Genomic DNA, 21,270 nt, shown 5'->3' on the forward strand with positions numbered 1-21,270 from the left:
AAGAAATGAAAGCTTGAACACATGATGGCTCGCAAAATGTTCAAATGTGTGTGAAATCTTATGGGACTTAACTGCTAAGGTCATCAGTTCCTAAGCTTACACACTACTTAACCTAAATTATCCTAAGGACAAACACACACACACATGCCCGAGGGAGGATTTGAACCTCCGCCGGGACCAGCCGCACAGTCCAAGACTGCAGCACCTTAGACCGCTCGGCTAATCCTGGATGGCTCGCACTCTTGTGGGAGGGACAAGCTGTGCACTATCTTAACTTTGAGTTCCTTGGTGAGGGTCTGGTCTGTGCTGTCGGTGAGCACTACAAGCACACGATTATCTAACACCATAATCAACACGTCAACGTGGTCAGGTGGTATGTTGCAGCACAAACGAAGGATGGAGCATCCACATCTCTAGCACCTGAAATGTCTTCAAATCCTGTGAATGAGGATGATGATGACATGCCTGAGGAACCCGCGAACTGCGGTGGTGAATCGTTGGACAGAGAAAACCCAACCGTACGTTGAACGGACTCGTTAGCAGGTTTGTCAAAAGAACATGTGCTCAGGCAGTCCGACTAGGATGGCAGAGTCTACGAAGGCAGGCTTGAGCCTGTGTGGAATAACTGTTTGCAGGTGATTTTTTATCATAATGTCGAACATCATCTCGCCCCTCTAGAGTATTTCGAAGGGGCCGAGGTAAGGGGGTTGTCAGGGTTGTCTGACAGAGTCATCCCTGAGCATGAAATGTTAGCAAGAGCTGAGTGCGGTCAGCGCATAAGTGTCAGGTGGGGAATGGCTGTCAGGTGGGTGTAGCCGGGTGTTTCTAAAGTGTGCACGCATCCTTCCGATAAAGTCTGAGAAGGAGGGGGAATCCCCTGGATCTTGGGGGAGAATTAGTTCCCCAGGTAACACCAGGTTTTCGCCGAAAACGAATTCGGAAATCGTCCCATGTAAATCTGGTTTAAATGTAGAACATAGGTCCAGCAACAGCCAAGGAACAGGCTCAGAACAGAGACAGTCGTGGCACCTGAGTGCTGTTTTAAATGTGTGGTGCCATCGTTCCACCAACTCGTTCCTTTGCAGGTGGCTGTCGTATGGCTCTTTTTAATACCGCAAAGATTACAGAGAATCGGAAAAAGTGCATATTCGAACTGTCGACCCTGGTCGGTTGTGATGGTGGACGGACAGCCAAACCTAGTGATCCAAGAAGAAACGAATCCTTTGGCCACAGTTTCTGCTGTGATGTTGGGTAAGGGGACGGCTTCCACCCAACGAGACATTCGGTCTATTGTAGACAAGATATACCTGTGGCCCTCTGATGGAAGCAGGGGACCACTAAGGTACATGATGGAAACGTCCCTCAGGGATATCAAACTTGCCGAGTGGTGGAGAGGTGTGATGTCCTATTTTGTTTCGTTGACAGGAAATACAGCTGCATGCCCATGTTTGACAATCGCGCTTCACATCTTTCCACGCAAAACGCTCAATGACGTGGTGTGTGGTGGCTCGGATGCTGGAGTGGGCGAGTTTATGCAAGGTGTTGAAAAACTGTTGGCGCAGCATGGGCGGGAGCAAAGGCTGCAGAATGCCCATAGAAGAGTCGCACCACATTTCATCCAAAATGCCAGGGAACTTAGCGTTGGTAAACATGAGCGAAGACTGCAGGTCTGTGAGCAGAACCAGAGTGTCCTCGTCTGAAGCCTGTAGAGTGGTGAGGTTGGATAAATTGACGGTATTTGAAACGGCATTGATCTGCAAGAGGAAAGCAGTGGGGATGTTCCCCGTGCCTTTGACATTGCGTATGTCCATAGTAAATTGAGAGACCAGGTTGAAGTGGCAGAAACGTCGGGGGGGGGGGGGGGGGGCGTCCACTGTTGGGTTGCAGAAGGCGTCCGCCAGCGATTTGTGATCAGTAAGAATGAAGAAAGAATGGCCCTCAATGTCAGTGTGGAATGTTTTGACAGCCTCGTACACCACCAGAAGCCCTCTATCAAAAGCAGAATATTTCTTCTGTGCTGTAGATAAGTTTTTGGAGAAGAAATGAAGTGGTGAAACTGTGTCACCTTTGGTCTATTATAATACTGCCCCAACTGTGATGTCACTGGCGTCTGTAGTGATGAACAAATCGGCAGACAGATCAGGGTGGGAGAGTATAACTGCGTGAGCTAAAGCTGTTTTAAGAGCCCTGAAAGCCTCTAGCATGGCTTCAGTCCAATGGACTGGTTTAACGCCCAAAGTTTGATTGCCGGAGAGCGAGTCTGTCAGCGGGACCTGTACGACGGCGGCAGAAGGTAGATGACGGTGATAGTAATTTATAGTACCTAGGAAATGTCTGAGTTCTTTGTACATAGCTGGTGGTGGCAGTGACGTGATAGCCTGCACGCGGGATCTGGGAGACTGTATTCCGTCTGCGTAGACAGTGTAACCCAGAAATGTCACAGCAGACTGACACAATTGGAATTTTTCTTTGTTGACCTCGACACCGTTGGATGCCAAAGTCTGGAGGACCTGGGATAAAATGGGCTCTGAGCACTGTGGGACTTAACTTCTAAAGTCATCAGTCCTCTAGAACTTAGAACTACTTAAACCTAACTAAACTAAGGACATCACACACATCCATGCCCGAGGCAGGATTCGAACCCGGACCTGGGATAAATGATCTTCATACTCTTCAGTCGATTTGCTGAAAATGAGTATGTCATCCAGGTACGCGAAGCAGAACTCGAATGGTCGTAAGATTGAGTCAATGAAATGTTGCCACGTTTGTGCTGCATTCTTTAAGATGAATGGCATGAAGTTGTACTGGAATAAACCGATTGGCTTGATGAACGCAGTCTTTGGAATGTCTTCCAACACTACGGGTATCTGGTGATAAACATGTTTGCAATCAGTCACACTGAAAATTGTGGCGCCTGATAACATATGAGTGAAATCGTTTATGTTTGGCACAGGGTAATTGTCTATGGCAGTGTGAGCATTGAAATGTCTGCAATCACCACACATTCAAAAAGAACTGTCATGTTTGTCGGCGAGGTGAACTGGTGAAGACCAGTTGCTGTCAAATGGCTGTAGAATGCCTGCCCTCCAGAAGTTTGTTAATTTGCTGCCGGGCCGCGTACAACTTAATGGGGTTGAGGCATCAAACCTTGTGTCTAATAGGAGGGCCGGCAGTGGTAATTATGTTGTGTGTTGTTCCGTCAGTGAAGGAAGAGACTGAGAACTGATCATGAGGCTGAGTAACGTTCTGATGTGGAGTTTTGGGATGAGTGGAGCGCAATGAGCCGTAGGCGTTAGTGCGAGTGGGAAAAGGCAGCACGAAAGTCACATGCCTATTACATGAGTGAAGTATGCGCCAGTTTGTAGAGGTCAGCTGTGCGCGCAGCATGGTGAGGAGTGGGGCGCGCAGCGACTGTCTGTTGTTAACTTTGCCTTGGGTAACCGACACAGGCTAGAGAGGCGCTGGCATCTCGCGAGGACAACAATGGCCGTCGTGTTGCTTGGCTGGTGCGCGGGAGAGGGGGGAATGTTTATCAACAAGCAGGATGACTGCCTGCGTAGTGGGTGTGGTCATGCTGTGCAAGCGACTGTTATTAGAGACGCTGCTTGAAACACGAGGCACTGCGTGTAGTGGGTGCTTGGGCGGTGCGGAGATCACTGAACACGAATAGTCACACACAATGAATGTTTTTGAACTAACCTGATGAGTGTTTGAACTGATGCTTAGCGGTGAAGTTCGATCAGTGAAGGAACTGCAGATTGCAGTTTCAATGGTGAGGTGCACTTCGCAGCAAGCTCGTTGTAAGTGTGAGCAATGGGTTGTTTCAGCACGTCGTTTTGCCGGCGGAGGTGCACCGCTGAGTCATATTCTGAAAGTAGGTTGGTGATGTAGGTCACAATCTTGCCCGTGAGGGCAGAACACTTGCGAACTAAATCTCATGTTGTGGCAGAAACGGAATGAGGAGTATGGGTGCTGGAGCACAGTATCTGAGTGTTAGACGGGTGGTGTAACACTGAACACTGGACTACATTCGGGGAGAGCCTGTAATGGGGCAAAAAATCCATACCAAATATTGGTTCGTCGATGTCAGCGATGTAGAAGGTCCACGGAAAACGTAGAGAAGGCACTTTCACAGAAGCGACAGTTTGTAATGTTGATGCATTGACAGCTCGTAGGAGAGACTTCATTGGTGAAAAGTCGGTAGGAGCCAACGATCGAGGTATGATAGACATGTCAGCACCAGTGTCAATTAGGTAGACAAACTGCGATGAACTGTCTGTCACATATAAACGAGCGCTCGACTGAGGGGATGAGTAGATCGAGTGCAATGTAGTGGGATGCATGTGAAGTGCTCCGCATGACTCAGCATCACTTAGTTCCTGCAGTCGGCGTTTTGGTGTTGGCAAGGTAACCTGCACTTCTTGGCCATAGCCCCAAAAATCTTGTGGTACCAAAGTACGGATGAGCTGGATGTGGCGGTGGAGGTGACTGAGATAGTGGGGGAGGTTTGTCCTTGTTGGTCTGTTTTGGGAAAGAGTGAATGAGTACTGCCTGGCGGCGTAGAAGGTGTGGAAGTGGAATGGGCCCTGCCCCTGCCTGCAAACGGTTGGTAAACAGGAGGTGTAGTGTAGTGTCACACAGAGATGGGGGATGAGCTGGGAATTTCTGGTGCAGGAGTTTATACAGCTGATCTGCGATACGTAGGCAAGAACCAATAGACTCAAAAGAGTGTGGCAATACGTGTATCTGTATGTCAGCAGATAACTTGGGAGACCATACCGCACACAGAGTTACGTCTGGCATCGTGTGTTCACTCACAAGTAACCTGAGGCGGCGCCAAAGTTGTGACGGAGTGCAGTCCCCCACGTGCTCCTCGTACAGAATCTTGATTATCAATTCCTGTGGCGAGTGGGTGAGTTGGTCCAATATCGTTTTCTTGGTGAACTCATACTTCGTTGGCGGTGGAGGCGAAAGTAGATCACAAATTAAATTTAAGTGGTCATGAAGGTGTGTGACCAAAAATATGACCTTGGAGTAGTCATCAGTCACTTGATGCAGCTCGAAGAGGTGCTCCACCAGTGCGAACCATGAGACTGGATTATCCTCGTATAGGGGAGGTAGCATGGCTAAACAGCCTGGAGGTGGAGACAAAGGTGGCGTCGACATGTCTTGGAAGGCCTGCGGTCCCACTGCACAAGAGTTCTTGCTAGGATTTGGCATCACCGGTAAGGAAATGTTACCAGCACACACGTTTGGAACAACATCTGGTTGTAATGTCTCTGAAGATACTCAAAAACATGACACGGCAAACACGATTGTTATCGTGGGAGCAAACGGGCTAGTGGTGCATAATGAGGGCCCGTAAACTGGACGGGAAAATTGCAGGAATGGTACTGACATTGTCCAACTCGGAAATAACGCGGAAGGCTAGTGCAGCAGACCTAGACAGTACTGCCTAAGGAGCGAGTGGTTGTATGGTCAGAATCGTGGCCCCCCGTGGGTGTGGGGAGGGGGGTGTAGGGGTGGGTGGCCTGGTGCTTAAAGTGGCAGCAGCGAAACAGCGAGAGTTTTCTGCGCACACTGGCCACACACCCTTTGTGGGAGGACCATAAAACACTGGTGAAAGCTGTTGGCGGTCGCACTGTCATAGTACAATGTTGCTGGGTGAATAGGCTATGTTGGGTGCACTTGTACCCACTTGGTCGTGAAACTGGGCTGCCGATCCAGTGGTTTGTTGTGGCGAACTGGATGCATAAAAATGTCTGTTACTGATTTGTGAGGAAGGCAAGGCTGGCGTAGCTTGGTAATAGTTGACTGCATGTGGGTTTTGCACAAATGGTGGCATTGCACATGGCACTACTGTATCTAACATCTTGGCGCATAGAAGATCAAAACACGTGTGCAAATTTCGGTCCCTTTGAACTTCGTACAAGTGATCGATCGCCACACTATTTAGTAGATCGTCCACTTCACTTTTCGCTTGTTGTTGTGTGTAATCCGGCAAAACAAAGCCTGAGTCCATTGTTTGAGGTAACTGTTTAGCACTCGGTCGTTGTGGAGTTGCTAAAGTAGCGGTTATCTTCGTCGAAGATTGTAGATCATCACGTCTGACTCCATATCAGATGGTTGCATGTTCAGATCACATCGGGGTCACCAATATGGGATTCTGGATACAGATCGTAATATACATAATAAAAAGTTCCCAAGTTTTCTATATACACATATATTTTACCATAAAGATTGAAACACATGAACACAGCATGGAGTTCTATTAACGCCACACTCTGTTGTACACAAAGAGATCCAAAAGGCCAACATGGCTTACAGGCAGATCTGCCAGTCCAATCCAAATGCTCTTTCCCCAGCATAAATGATCTGGAAAGAAAGCATTTCACAGCACATGGCGTACATCTGAATAAAAATGGCAAAACATTACTCAGTCAGAGAATGAAATTGTTTCTAGAGAGATAATCATATAAATGAGAGCTGTAACACTACTGCACTGCCATCAGAAGAAAAAAGCATGCAAAGAACCATCCATAGCTAAGGCAGTGGTTGGCCTGCAAAATCCTTATGTACCAGATGATGCAAAAGTCATGGAAGCAGTCACTGCATGCCCAACTACACCCACAGGAACGACAACAACAGTAGTAGAAATAGAAACACCAACAACAAAAGAAGAGGAAACAACTGCATGCCCAACTGTACTCACAACAACAGCAGAAGCAGTAGAGGACACAGAAACACCACCAACAGAAGAAGAGGAAACAGCTGCAAGTTAAATGTGTAGTGTAACGAGCTGGTGAAAAATAGTGTATCCATCACACCTGAAAGATTTTTTAATGTCAGGCACAAAGTGGAGGAAACCACCACAATAAGTAGAACCAAAATTTTAACTGTATTTCACCAAAATATACAGTCCATAAGGAATAAAGTTCAACAACTAGAATTAGAATTGCAAAAACTAGACTACCATTGTGTGTATTACTGAACATTTGTGTAAGGAAAATGAAACTATATTTTACATTAACATCTTATACATAACATTTAAAATTAGAAAAGATCTTACAGCATTAAGTGAAGAGAAACATTCTGAAATATCAGCAATTGAAATAACAGAAAACAGCTTGACAAAAAAATTAACTGTATTTTGTATATACAGATCCCCCAGTGGTAATATGGACATTTTTTCTCAAAACTCAGTCAGAGCTTAGAAAAGGTAACTTTTCCATAAATGAACATTCCCATATGTGGCAATTTAAACATCATCACAATGAAATCAGATGATGTTTGTTGTACCTACTTGAATATTCTCTGCAGCTATGGCATAAAATCACTCATTAACTGTCCAACTAGAGTGACGAAACAATCTTCCTCAATAATGGACCATGTAGCAACAGACATAGAAAGAAAGCACTGCCACTTACTTGTTCATAATCTAGGCCTATCAGATCATCTCTGTCAGACATTAAAGGCAAATATTTGTGTAGAAAAGCTTACTAAACTGAATAATAATAATAATAATATATAATAATAATAATAATAATAATAATAATTTTATTGTCGTTCAGCAGATTACAGCAATAGACAAAGTCAAGAGCATATATTTCTACATAAACTACTATATCGATGTAAATTGGTTTACATAAAATAGGTACACGGTAGAATACAGTATTTTCATCTTCAAAGAATTCATCAATGGTGTAAAACGTATTGTTCACTAGTAGCTTGTATAATTTAGCTGTAAAGATATTTACAGGCAGTTCTTTAAAGTCAGCACTTAGTCTATTAAATATCCTTAGTCCAAGAACTAGGTAAGAGTTATGCAATTTTGATAATCTATGATACGGTACGTCTACAGATGTTCTGTTTCTAGTATTATGGCTATGAATATCACTTCTCGACACAAAATTAGACACATTGTTTCTAATGTACATTAAAACATTGTAGATGAATAAGTTTACTACTGTAAGACACTGCAATTTAATAAACAGAGGTTTACAATGTTCTGTTTTATCAGAATCCGTTATTATTCTTATTACTTTCTTCTGTAAAAGTAAAATGTCATTTACATGTCAGCTACTACCCCACAGTAAAATTCCATAAGAGATGATGCTTTGGAAGAAGGCAAAATATGCTGATCTCACATAGTCATTGGGAACATGTCTTTTTAAATTTTTAATTAGATAAATAACTCTTGAAAGCCTAGCCAATATATTTTTAATGTGTGGTTCCCACGTCAATTTATTGTTAATAGTAACACCTAAAAATTTAACAGTTTCTAATTCCTGGTAGTTAGGAATCTCTTTGAGGCTAAAGTAAATTGTCTGGGTTTTGTTTTCATTTAACAAGAAGCCATTAGCTTTGAACCATAATGAGGACTGAGCAAGGGTATTTTGGAATGCATGCAAGAGGGTCTTCTCAGTATCAACCCTATGTCATTTCTTATCTCAGTTACAACATGAAGGGTGGGAGGAAGTGTACAAAGAAACAAATGTAAACAAAATGTTTAATGAGCTCATGACAATATTTAAACTAAAATTTGAGGAAGCATTCCCCAAAACACTGCATTCAATTGGAGCAACAAACAAAAATAAATGGGTGACCAGAGGTATCAAAAATCATGTGAAACCCTAAGGTATCTCACATCCATCAAAAATAGCCAGTCTGACCCAACTTTTTCAGAATTCTACATAAATTACAGGAGAACTTATAGAAAAGTATTGCTAACTGCAAAGAAACTTACAAATGACAAAAAATTACTGAAGGCAGGTAACAAAAGTAAAGCAATCTGTAACATAACTAAACAGGAGACAGCAAATGATGGACAAAAAATCTGGAAACACAGATTGAAAGCAAAGATGTTGAAACCAGCAACCCAAAGGAACTTGCAAACTTTGTGAGTGAATACTTTGGTGGGATTGCTAAGAAACTACAAGAGAAATTTCCAGACACATATGTTCTATGCTAACAGAACCAGACACCACACTCAATGGTGCTCTTTCCAACAACAGAGCAAGAGATGGCACAGGTGATACACCATCTAAAGAATAAAAAATCCACAGGGTTAGACGAGATCCCAGTCAGTGTGCTAAAGAAATGTGTACACAACATAAAAACCTCGTTAACAATAATAATTAATGAATGTTTCAGATGTGGCTGCTTTCCTGAATACCTGAAACAAGCAAAAGTAATACCAGTAATAAAAAATGGCGATGCAAAAAATGTAGAAAACCATAGACCAATTTCCTTGTTATCTTGTATTTCCAAAATAAATGAAACCATAATGAAAAATAGACTAATGAACTATGTAGAAAAATTTAACCTTCTCTGCAATGAACAATTTGGTTTCAGGCCCACAAAAAGTACACAGACAGCTATAGCACAGTTTATCAAAGTTGTACTAGAAGCATTAGACAGGGGCAAGAATGCAACAGGCATTTTGTAGGATTTATCAAAGGCTTTTGACACAGTTGACCACAGAATTTTACTGCACAAATTAGAACAATTAAGAATAAGGAGTACAGCAAAGCAATGGTTTAAGTCATACCTGGAAAACAGGGTGTAAAGAGTTGAAATCTCACATATTTGCAAAATATTGGTAGTAAAACACTTATCTGATCCAATATATATTAATATAGGTGTCCTCCAGGGAAGTGTATATATATATATATATATATATATATATATATATATATATATATATATATATAAAGAAAGATGATGAGACTTACCAAACAAAAGCGCTGGCAGGTCGATAGACACACAAACAAACACAAATATACACACAAAATTCAAGCTTTCGCAACAAACTGTTGCCTCATCAGGAAAGAGGGGAAGGAGAGGGAAAGACGAAAGGATGTGGGTTTTAAGGGAGAGGATAAGGAGTCATTCCAATCCCGGGAGCGGAAAGACTTACCTTAGGGGGAAAAAAGGACAGCTTGAATTTTGTGTGTATATTTGTGTTTGTTTGTGTGTCTATCGACCTGCCAGCGCTTTTGTTTGGTAAGTCTCATCATCTTTCTTTTTAGATATATTTTTCCATGTGGAATGTTTCCCTCTGTTATATATATATATATATATATATATATATATATATATATATATATATATATATATATATATATGATTTCCCACAGAGTGTCAGGCATGGGGAAAAAATACTATTGCTGATGACAGCACTGTAGTGATTACAGACAAAAGCTGAACACTGTTAATATAAAAATCCTATGAAGCTCTCAGAGACATCCACAGCTGGTCAATAACGGGTAAAGTAACTCTAAATGTCAAAAAGACAAACTGTTTAAACTTCTGACTAAATAAAAAAACCATTGTCATTACACTGAAAGTAAACAATGAGGTACCTGACTGTGTAACAGACAGAAAATTCTTGGGGATGAATGTAGACTGTCAGCTAACATGGACAGGGCATGTGAGAATTTTAGCAAAGAGGCTATGTTCAGCATATTACGCCCTGTGAAACCTAGCACCAGTGTGCAATATTTAATACCTCAAAGTAGCCTACTTTGGGTACATGCATTCAGTCCTCAGTTGTGGGATAATGTTTTGGGGGGTAAGTACTGGAAACATACAAACTATTTTCAAGATACAGAAAAGAGCTGTTCAAATAGCAGTAATAGGGCACACTGTAAAGAGCTGTTCAAAAAGTTAGAAAGTCTGACAGTTCTGTGTGAATATATTTACCAAAACATAATGTATATAAGGAAAAACATTAATCTGTGTACCAAAAACAGCACAATTCATAACCATGGAACCAAATCAAGACACTGTTTATATCTAAATAGAAGAAAAGTAAAAAACTCAAAATAGTTTACTATATCATGGTATTAAATTGTACAACAGATTACTACTAGAAATAAAAGATGTAAATGATCCCCACACCTTTAGTCAAAGGCTAAAAAAAATATTTACTAGGTAATAGCTATTACACAGCAGACGAATATTTAAAATAACTATAGAATAATGTTCATGAACATTGTACTGTGTAACAAATTTAACTTGACATGATTAGAAATGTAGAACTAAGTGTAGGAGCTGTATATACTGTAAAGACACATGTTTATCTCATAAGAAATATTGTACAAACAATTGATAGCATCCATGCAATTTATATTGTTCTACAGCTGAGTAAATCAATCAGTCAGTTGCTCCTCTGCTCATCTCTTTTTACGTGTGAACTGTAGCTAGCCACATCACTGCAGGCTACCTGTACTGGCTGACCGGCTAGGGCTATCCAAGTTAAAAGTGCTGGTAAAGCTGTTGTCCCATATTATTGCTAAGTCAATGTGCAAGTAAAGCACGGCACAAAATGTACCCTTACTATCGCACTTGACAGTACTCGAGACAGCGTGGCTGCACTCCTACATGAAATGGAAATCCAATGAGGTTCCAGCAAATGGGGAAGAATACATAGTGCAATGTTTACATCAGATTTATTCTTATAATTAATGGATTATACCTGGTTTTTTACTCTGTCTTCTGTGCTGCATTTATTTTATTTCTCTGCAGTGGCTGATACAGAAAAACCTCAAGGAATGGGTGCTAAAGATATCTTGAGCTACCTTTACTTTTACCATAATAAAAAATAAACAAGTGACATGCAAAGTTTAAGAAAGTTTGATTTAAACTGATTATGCATGTGTATATAAACGGCTGAAAGCAAGGGGAAACTACAGCCGTAATTTTTCCCGAGGACATGAAGCTTTACTGTATGATTAAATGATGATGGCGTCCTCTTGGGTAAAATATTCCGGAGGTAAAATAGTCCCCCATTCAGATCTCCGGGCGGGGACTACTCAAGAGGACGTCGTTATCAGGAGAAAGAAAACTGGCATTCTACGGATCGGAGCGTGGAATGTCAGATCCCTTAATCGGGTAGGTAGGTTAGAAAATTTAAAAAGGGAAATGGATAGGTTAAAGTTAGATATAGTGGGAATTAGTGAAGTTCGGTGGCAGGAAGAACAAGACTTTTGGTCAGGTGATTACAGGGTTATAAATACAAAATCAAATAGGGGTAATGCAGGAGTAGGTTTAATAATGAATAAAAAAATAGGAGTGTGGGTTAGCTACTACAAACAGCATAGTGAACGCATTATTTTGGCCAAGATAGACACAAAGCCCATGCCTACTACAGTAGTACAAGTTTATATGCCAACTAGCTCTGCAGATGATGAAGAAATTGATGAAATGTATGACGAGATAAAAGAAATTATTCAGGTAGTGAAGGGAGACGAAAATTTAATAGTCATGGGTGACTGGAATTCGTCAGTAGGAAAAGGGAGAGAAGGACACATAGTAGGTGAATATGGATTGGGGGGAAGAAATGAAAGAGGAAGCCGCCTTGTAGAATTTTGCACAGAGCATAACTTAATCATAGCTAACACTTGGTTCAAGAATCATAAAAGAAGGTTGTATACCTGGAAGAATCCTGGAGATACTAAAAGGTATCAGATAGATTATATAATGGTAAGACAGAGATTTAGGAACCAGGTTTTAAATTGCAAGACATTTCCAGGGGCAGATGCGGATTCTGACCACAATCTATTGGTTATGAACTGCAGATTGAAACTGAAGAAACTGCAAAAAGGTGGGAATTTAAGGAGATGGGACCTGGATAAACTGAAAGAACCAGAGGTTGTAGAGAGTTTCAGGGAGAGCATAAGGGAACAATTGACAGGAATGGGGGAAAGAAATACAGTAGAAGAAGAATGGGTAGCTCTGAGGGATGAAGTAGTGAAGGCAGCAGACGATCAAGTAGGTAAAAAGACGAGGGCTAATAGAAATCCTTGGGTAACAGAAGAAATATTGAATTTAATTGATGAAAGGAGAAAATATAAAAATGCAGTAAATGAAGCAGGCAAAAAGGAATACAAACGTCTCAAAAATGAGATCGACAGGAAATGCAAAATGGCTAAGCAGGGATGGCTAGAGGACAAATGTAAGGATGTAGAGGCTTGTCTCACTAGGGGTAAGATAGATACTGCCTACAGGAAAATTAAAGAGGCCTTTGGAGAGAAGAGAACCAGTTGTATGAATATCAAGAGCTCGGATGGCAACCCAGTTCTAAGCAAAGAAGGGAAGGCAGAAAGGTGGAAGGAGTATATAGAGGGTTTATACAAGGGCGATGCACTTGAGGACAATATTATGGAAACGGAAGAGGATGTAGATGAAGATGAAATGGGAGATAAGATACTGCGTGAAGAGTTTGACAGAGCACTGAAAGACCTGAGTTGAAACAAGGCCCCGGGAGTAGACAACATTCCATTAGAACTACTGATGGCCTTGGGAGAGCCAGTCATGACAAAACTCTACCATCTGGTGAGCAAGATGTACGAGACAGGCGAAATACCCACAGACTTCAAGAAGAATGTAATAATTCCAATCCCAAAGAAAGCAGGTGTTGACAGATGTGAAAATTACCGAACTATCAGTTTAATAAGTCACAGCTGTAAAATACTAACGCGAATTCTTTACAGACGAATGGAAAAACTGGTAGAAGCAGACCTCGGGGAAGATCAGTTTGGATTCCGTAGAAATGTTGGAACACGTGAGGCAATACTAACCTTACGACTTATCTTAGAAGAAAGATTAAGAAAAGGCAAACCTACGTTTCTAGCATTTGTAGACTTAGAGAAAGCTTTTGACAATGTTGACTGGAATACTCTCTTTCAAATTCTGAAGGTGGCAGGGGTAAAATACAAGGAGCGAAAGGCTATTTACAATTTGTACAGAAACCAGATGGCAGTTATAAGAGTCGAGGGGCATGAAAGGGAAGCAGTGGTTGGGAAAGGAGTGAGACAGGGCTGTAGCCTCTCCCCGATGTTATTCAATCTGTATATTGAGCAAGCAGTAAACGAAACAAAAGAAAAATTCGGAGTAGGTATTAAAATTCATGGAGAAGAAGTAAAAACTTTGAGGTTCGCTGATGACATTGTAATTGTGTCAGAGACAGCAAAGGACTTGGAAGAGCAGTTGAACGGAATGGACAGTGTCTTGAAAGGAGGATATAAGATGAACATCAACAAAAGCAAAATGAGGATAATGGAATGTAGTCAAATTAAATTGGGTGATGCTGAGGGGATTAGATTAGGAAATGAGACACTTAAAGTAGTAAAGGAGTTTTGCTATTTAGGGAGTAAAATAACTGATGATGGTCGAAGTAGAGAGGATATAAAATGTAGACTGGCAATGGCAAGGAAATCGTTTCTGAAGAAGAGAAATTTGTTAACATCTAGTATAGATTTAAGTGTCAGGAAGTCGTTTCTGAAAGTATTTGTATGGAGTGTAGCCATGTATGGAATTGAAACATGGACGATAACCAGTTTGGACAAGAAGAGAATAGAAGCTTTCGAAATGTGGTGCTACAGAAGAATGCTGAAGATAAGGTGGGTAGATCACGTAACTAATGAGGAGGTATTGAATAGGATTGGGGAGAAGAGAAGTTTGTGGCACAACTTGACTAGAAGAAGGGATCGGTTGGTAGGACATGCCCTGAGGCATCAAGGGATCACAAATTTAGCATTGGAGGGCAGTGTGGAGGGTAAAAATCGTAGAGGGAGACCAAGAGATCAATACACTAAGCAGATTCAGAAGGATGTAGGTTGCAGTAGGTACTGGGAGATGAAGAAGCTTGCACAGGATAGAGTAGCATGGAGAGCTGCATCAAACCAGTCTCAGGACTGAAGACCACAACAACAACAACAACAACATGTATATAAGACAATGTTATCTTATGATATAAAAAATTTACAATTGTGGTTCTCTTCCTTAAATGATGAATTCTATGCGCCTATTCTTCCTGGAAAATTGGTGAATTACATTATCAATAGGACAGTCAATGTCAAGGTGAGTGTTCAACAGAGCTAAGCCATTAAGTCAATCCTCCTTCATTATCAACCTCAGCCATGTCTTTGTATGCCACAATGTTGAAAAACTTTTTACTATAGCAATAGATGCAGGTAGACAACCAAGTATTTCATTCAGCATGTGAAAAGTAGGATAGTCTGATCTAGGACAGAAAATGCTTGCATAACAGAATCATGATCATTAAGAGCGTTTATACTCATTTTTTTGCATTGAAGAATCTCTCCCAATAGTTTTAATCACAAAGAGTGATTCTTCTTCAAAGAACGGCAGTTCAGTTAAGCACTGATTCAGTTTATGTACCAGATCATTACCATCATGTTTCAGTAGCTGTGAGCGAAAAAGGATGTTGAATTTTAAATGATAAATATTTTCTTCAGCAAAACATTCTCTTATGTCAGTTGTAATGTGGTACAGTATTGGAATAAAATCACTTCTTTTTCAATATGTCATAGCATCATCATTATGATCATAGTTTTCCCTGTGTCTTTGACTGCCCACAAGACTAGGAACACTCATCTCCACGTCTAACTCTTCCATAACTGACTTTGCCTCTTCTACAATACTAGCAAAGTGACTATCAGCATTAGCTCTCATGCCGTCGTACAACTTGAGTACCAAATCTACTTCTGCTTTTGCCATCACGACATCCAAGCTAGAGTCTTGTAAGATTTTGCTGACTGGATATTTTATGCTCATTATGTCACTCAGTGTAAACAGAGTGATAGTAAACTCAGAATTAGAGAGAGAGTTCGAAGGAGAATATTGGCTTTGGCACTCATTGTTCTATCCCTCCAACACTGTATTTCTTTAAGAACTTTGCAAACTGTTCTGAGATCAGCTGCGAATTGAATAACAGCATCATGTTGCTCAACCCACCTCATTTGACAATGTGACTGCAGTGAGTATTTTAGGTTCATTGTTGCGAATTGCTTGCTAAATGCTTTAAAGAGCAATATTACTTCTTCAATAGTACCAAGTTTCTCACACTTGTAGCTTTGCAACTGTGAGACACAGCGAGGTTGAGCTGATGACTTCAACATGGTGCTATTTTTGCATTGATAGCTTTTATGTAGCTACAGCTCCTTTCAATTCTGACATATTAACTGAGCAACCAACACAGCCTATACCCATACAGTTCTCCATTGCCAGAGAAAGGCTTTCCATTCTCCTTAGAATTGTAGTACCTAATGCTTCACCAGTAATGCTACTCTCTTTATCTTGACTCTCTTGAGGTTCACTGTCAATGTTTTCACTACAATCACTATCTTTATGGATGTCAATGTTCCTCAAAAATCTTTTGTGTAATTTGCCATCACTGTCAACATATCTAGAAGCTAAACTCAGTTGGGCAGTGTGTGCTATCTCCGTAGTAATATCTGAGATCATGCTGTAAAAATAGCACAAACGAGGAGTGTGCAGGCTGAATGGCGGGGGTGGCAATGTGGGCGGCCCTACAAGGGGGGTCCATGTGCCCCATGCGTCCCCCATATGTATCCCCCACTGCTTCTTTGTACATACACACTACTGTAACTCTGGATCTCCTCACATTGTACGTTTCAGTGAAGTCCTTTCTGTTAGATGGTGCCAAAAGGGAATCTTTGATTTCCGTGATTGTTCTCAATAACATCACTGTTTCACAGCATGAAATAAGTTGGTTACACCTTGTTTTACTTATGTAAGTACCATTCACTTTAGTGGTCTCAAGGTGATGTTTTAGTTGCAAGTCTCGAGAATCAATTCTAAATCTTAGAAGAGCTCTAAAGTTTTCCTCATTACTCACTATACTTTGATGATCATTTTCGTTTTCTGATAGAGTCACATCATCTCTATGCGTCTGCAGAGGAATATTGTGCTTTCCATGAAACATGATTGTTTTTATTATAAGTACAAGACGGTCTCTGTTTACCCTAATGCTTTCCATTCTCTGTCTTGACAATTGATTTATGACCTCAAGTGCACATTGTCTCATGTCACCAAAAATAATATTTCATTGTTGATGCTTCAACATCATACTTGAGCTGAGAGTGGGTCTCAGGGTCACCATATTTACCAGTAAGCTTGGAAAACTTTGTTTGTGGTTCAGTCACAAGTTTCTTGGTGATAATGGATTTATTTCCTCTAACCATTTTATTATTCACAAAAACTGAACAGTTAATTCAAAGAAGTTCCTTTTTAACTTGTGAGAACACCAGCCATGGATACTGTTCAAAGTGATTATTGTGCATTTGTCTGCATTCAACACATCCCCTCTTGTTGTGCTCAGAAGTAGGAAAGATATAACCTTTTTCAGGTTTCCTTGGAGCTGTGAGAAGCTTGTGTTTTGTATCATCTCTAATATTTCTTGACGCTAATATTTCCCAATAATTGCCAATATCAAGGAATCAGTCGATGAATTTTGTTGTGGAAAAAGTGCTGGGCTCTACCTGTACATCTGGTGGTGTTTTTGCAGATGAATGGTGACTGGAATCTTCAGATGTTTCTGATTTTCTTTTTCTTATTACATAAAGATCCATTTTATTATATTGTTATGATGTAGATAAATTAGGTGCCAATTATTCTCAAATAAATACTTTATTTAGACTGAGAAATGCAATACTGGTACACTTAGCACAAAACAGATGCAGTCACACTCCACATATTTATAATGTCACTAAACACAACACTGACTGAAGTCTGGGTAACAGCCAATAATTGCAGTTGTTCACTTTTTATCACTTCCAAGTTATTGCAACAATTGTAACTCTGAAACTTACTACTTGGCAGCGACTCTGCTTCCCTTGTATATATGGCTCGGTTGTTTCAAGAACATGTTGCCAGGATGATTGCTTCCACACTTTTACGGAGTGTGAACTAATGCCTACTGTGAAAGTGACAACCAATATGTAACTTAACGATGTTTATAAGGGCGAGTTTCCAATGATGATGTCATCCAGCAATTTATGTGTGTGGAACTTTTATTGTCAACTCCAATCCTTTCTAGTGCATTTGATAGAGGGCCTGTATACTAACATTGTGATTTTAGGAATCCTCTTGAAAGTCACTATTACTGGAGATATACGCATAAATAGTTTTCGACACCTAACTTGGATTATGAGTTAGGTATGGGAAACTATTGTTACATTATTAGTGAAAATATTGTTACGAGTCTCATAACAATATTTTTACTGAGAAATTACTATGAAATACTATTGTTAATACTTTAAAATTAAATGATCACTCTAACTCTTGACTAATCTTCGCACTTACACTTGCTACAACTAGGACTTTTTACTTATTCATTCTTCAGTCTTAATATTTCTGTTTCTGAATGTAAACTAACTTCCTGTTTGGTGAATAGAATCCTATGTATCGAAGGTTCTCTGTACAAGAAAACAGTAGAATATTTGTGACTTTTCTTGAACAAATGCCAACAGACTAATGTATTGAGATCACTAGAATGGCCACTGCTTTTCTTGTAGGTGTGTGTTAGCTACCTATTTGCCAGACACAAATGTATAAAATATGATGGTGTGGATGCATTTGCTACATAGTAAAGTAAAACTACTCGGTAACTCGATTCAGTTGAGTCAACTGATGAAAGAAACAAACGAGGAGTGTGCAGGCTGACTGGCGGGGGTGGCAATGTGGGCGGCCCTACAAGGGGGGCTGTGTGCCGCATGCGTCCCCCATATGTATCCCCCACTGCTTCTCTGTACATACACACTACTGTAACTCTGGATCTCCTCATATTGTATGTTTCAGTGAAGTCCTTTCTGTTAGGTGGTGCAACAATCACACCCGGAGGGTAATCTGCCATGTTTACACATCATAGCTAAGAGTATATCCCTATATCCTTCTTGATTTGAACTCTCCCTCCCCCCATTCTTCACCCAATAAAAAATGATGGACCTAACATCCAGCTCCACTTAGAAAGAGAGTGAACTGTTCTAAGTTCGAAAGTCTATTTGTTGTTTAAATTTTGTTAATTTCTGTTGTCACAATATATTTTTTATCATATCTATATTATAGAGATATTTTTCATATCCACTCAAAGAGTATATCAAGAAAACAACTTTTGAATGTGCAATCCCTATAATTATGTATGGACCTTCATAACAATAGAAAACTTTGCTGGTTCCTTTGTTTAATTGTGCAGTGTGATGAAACACTTTCACTAGCACCATATCATTGAGTTTAAAATTAGGTCAGAGAAACACATACTTTCACTTACATAAACAATAATCATGTAAGTGCACATAAGATAAGGTGGCCTGCACACTCAGGGAAAAATTCATTTTCTGTAATGAAGCACCATTAAATATTGAAGGCCACTCTAGTAACTATATGAATTAACATGCATTACACAGTGACCCAAATCCATCTTAACACTATTCTTCTCCTCCTACAATAAATACATAGCTTTATAGATAACTGTATTTCCTCAGGTAAGTAAATAAGAGCACATAAATAAAATCAGAAAAAATTAACCAACTTTGTAAACTAAAAAAAATGCAACTAGATTTATTTATTTATTTTATTTTTGATCCAACATCAACTGATCACAAAAAAAGTTTTTTTTTGTTCCAGTCTTCTGGATAAGTCAGAGCCTTACTTACTAGGGTTACATATTATTGGCTGGCACATTTATCTACACAACTCTTTCTAAATTTAGTTGAGAGAACAGAGTTACATATATGGACTATACGGAAAAAAAAATGTTATTGCCATACTTAGATTAAGGAATCTACAGTTTGTAACACAGTACTCATATCTGACATTCAAATATTTACAGTTTGTGACACAGTCTAAGACCTGAGATTACATATGTTTTTAGATAGATGGTCTTCCATCATATGAGTGTACTAAATCTAGAAACTCATCTATTGAATATACAGGATTGTTTAGGAGCCATAATTTTAATTTCATTTTTAGTTTTGTAATGGGCAATTTGGAGATATTAGGATGGAAGCAATTCAGTAGTTTTATGCCTGCATAGTGAGGGCTTTTCTCATAAAGTGTTGTTCTATGAGAGATGATGTGAGGTCTCTCTCTACCGCTAGTGTTGTGATCATGTATTTCTTTATTAAGTGTTTCGTTACTGTTTACTGCCATAATGATTATCTTCAGCACATACAGGTTATGAACAGTTAGTATTTTAAATTCTTTAAAAAAATTTCTGCAGGACTCCCTGGCACGTTTCTATTAAAAGTAACTGCTTCCACAAATAATAATTTGTGCATGAAATATTTTCAGAGACTAATGTTCCATTAAATACATCTTCCTATTCAAATACTTCTCACAATAGCAATAAAACTAGACTCTGACACATTCAAGCATATCCAACCTCCCCTGACACAGGCTGCACTCAAGGATTAAACCTTCATCAGAATCATTACAATTCAAGTATCTCTCAAAGCTCAGTTTCCAAGCTTCATATACTATAGGACATGTCCACAAACACATAAATGTTTGCTTAAAATCTGATTCCCTAGTTTTAGCTAATTCATTCCAGATTTATTGTAGTTCCCTCTCTGTTCTCTTTCTACATCAGATTGAGGTGTATCTAGAGATGATTCAGTCCTTTCCCTTACTTCATTATCAACTAAATCAACAACACTCTCCCCCAAAGTAGCAAGTGTAGTACCTGAAATGGTGGCTACATCTGAATCTTTTCTTTGTTTCATTACTCTCAATCTCACTTGAATGCCTAAGATTGGTTCTTGTATTGTTTTAAACTCCTAATCATTACTATCTTTTAATTGTTTCAAGTCCTTGTTCACCTCTTTAAATTATCCATTTACTTTTTTCAAGCTAAATGACACTTTCAATATTTCGAAATCCATTTCATCAGGATAGGTGGAAGGTTCTGTGAGTGCAAGATACTGTTCTGTATCTCCTGCTTTTCTCTGCATGACTCACATGAATGCTGCTTTAATGTCATGTTTGTTGTTCTTAATTCATTTTTAAATTCTGTTCTAGTAGTTTTTACTTAATTTTTATGTCAGTGGCCAGTTATTCACTAAATGCTTTAAATCACCCTGGGACATCTGAATTCATTTTTCTCATCATGACTGGCTTGCATGGTCTACCATAATACATATCTAACTGGTCTCAGTTTAATCTGCGACAAGGCTAGGTACTCCATTGCAGTACACCCACAAAATTTGATTTCAAAATTGTATTCAAGATTGCATACAGCTCACCAAAAGCTCACCACACATAGACACTGATGGGAAGTTGGATAAGTGTGTAGGTTGCTACATCACTGGCTGTGAATGCATCATAGATACTGCCACTGCTGTGGATCAATGTGCTGCAGTTGCAATCCAGATTGCTTATGAAGTCCTCCATAGTCATAGTTAAAATCTTCTGACTAGTGGACTAATTACACCACAGGGAAAAAAA

The sequence above is a fragment of the Schistocerca nitens genome, chromosome 5, assembly GCF_023898315.1.
Source record: "Schistocerca nitens isolate TAMUIC-IGC-003100 chromosome 5, iqSchNite1.1, whole genome shotgun sequence".
NCBI lineage: Eukaryota > Metazoa > Arthropoda > Insecta > Orthoptera > Acrididae > Schistocerca > Schistocerca nitens.